The sequence below is a fragment of the Atractosteus spatula genome, chromosome 10, assembly GCF_055471065.1.
Source record: "Atractosteus spatula isolate fAtrSpa1 chromosome 10, fAtrSpa1.hap1, whole genome shotgun sequence".
NCBI lineage: Eukaryota > Metazoa > Chordata > Actinopteri > Semionotiformes > Lepisosteidae > Atractosteus > Atractosteus spatula.
The window spans coordinates 9,139,601-9,140,733 of NC_142715.1; the positions used below are offsets into that span (position 1 = coordinate 9,139,601).

The 1,133-nt window shown below is 56.2% G+C and overlaps 1 non-coding gene across 1 annotated transcript; it reads right to left on the reverse strand.

Annotated features, from left to right (window-relative positions):
* Positions 1-258: 258 nt before the first annotated feature.
* Positions 259-330, reverse strand: trnad-guc (transfer RNA aspartic acid (anticodon GUC)). The gene has a single exon. It is a non-coding gene; the product is annotated as a tRNA-Asp (tRNA).
* Positions 331-1,133: the final 803 nt, after the last annotated feature.

Below are 1,133 nucleotides of genomic sequence, written 5' to 3' on the forward strand. Positions count from 1 at the left end.
GGAATGACTTGCCTTTGACGCTTATCAAAGCGTTCTTTGTGCATCGAACAGACCCACTCACCTCTTAGTGTGGCGGGATCTGCACAGTGCATGTCGCAGCGCTTCCTGCTTTCACTTCAATGTGCTTTCTGATGTCGAGTCGTGTGCCGTGCGGAGGCTCTGAAAGCGAGAGCAATGAAAAGGTGCACGACGCTGTGAAAGAAAACAGAGAAGTGAAAGGCAGTCCTTTCTCTAAGGAGGTAAAAGAAAAGCTTTCTACTCCCCGTCGGGGAATCGAACCCCGGTCTCCCGCGTGACAGGCGGGGATACTTGCCACTATACTAACGAGGAAGACATCACACCCTTCGACCCCCGGCATCGTGTCCCGACCCAGCGTGCTGGAAGGCGACGCGTGCTGTGATTCCTTTACGGAGCAGAAATGACAACCGAGGAGCCGAGAGATCATTTCAGCATTTCGCGTCTGAACGGAAAACACAAACGACCAACTCGGAATGACTTGCTTTTGACGCTTTTCAAAGCGTTCTTTGTGCACGACGACTGCGCCGCCTAGCAGATACAAATGGGTTGTACAACTCTGAACTAGCAAATGGAAGAGGGCTAAGCCCCCTCTCTTTTAGCCCAGGTTCGATCTGTCTCCCAGAATCACCAGGGCGCACGCACACACACACACCCGTGCCGTTGAAGTGCTCTGCTTCATTTCTAAGGGCAACTCAACATTCACTCCTACCCCGAGAACAGAAAAGACAGCGTCCGCAGCAACAACAGCTCAGGTCTCTGCACAGGAGCTAAGCTGCCCCCATCTCCTCTGCTCTGCGGCTCCTGTGGAGTGGAGTGGAGTGGAGTCCTGCCTGGAGCCTTGTTTGCAGGCGGCGGCTCCCCGCGCTCTGTCTGTGCGTCGTGTCCAAGAGCTCCTGGGAGGAAGAGAGAGCCCTCCCACTCGGGGGCTTTACCACGGTCTGTGTGAGGAGGGGCGGGTGTGTCCAGTAGCTTATCGAGCGGAAGCCTGGGGCGGCGGAGAGCTGTGATCGTGCAGACCTTGAGGTGTCACCTCTTTGTCTGCTTTCCCGCCCCCCCTCCGCCCAAGCTCTGCTCCAGAGTAGCCCGGCAACCCCTCACACCTGCACGTGTCACAA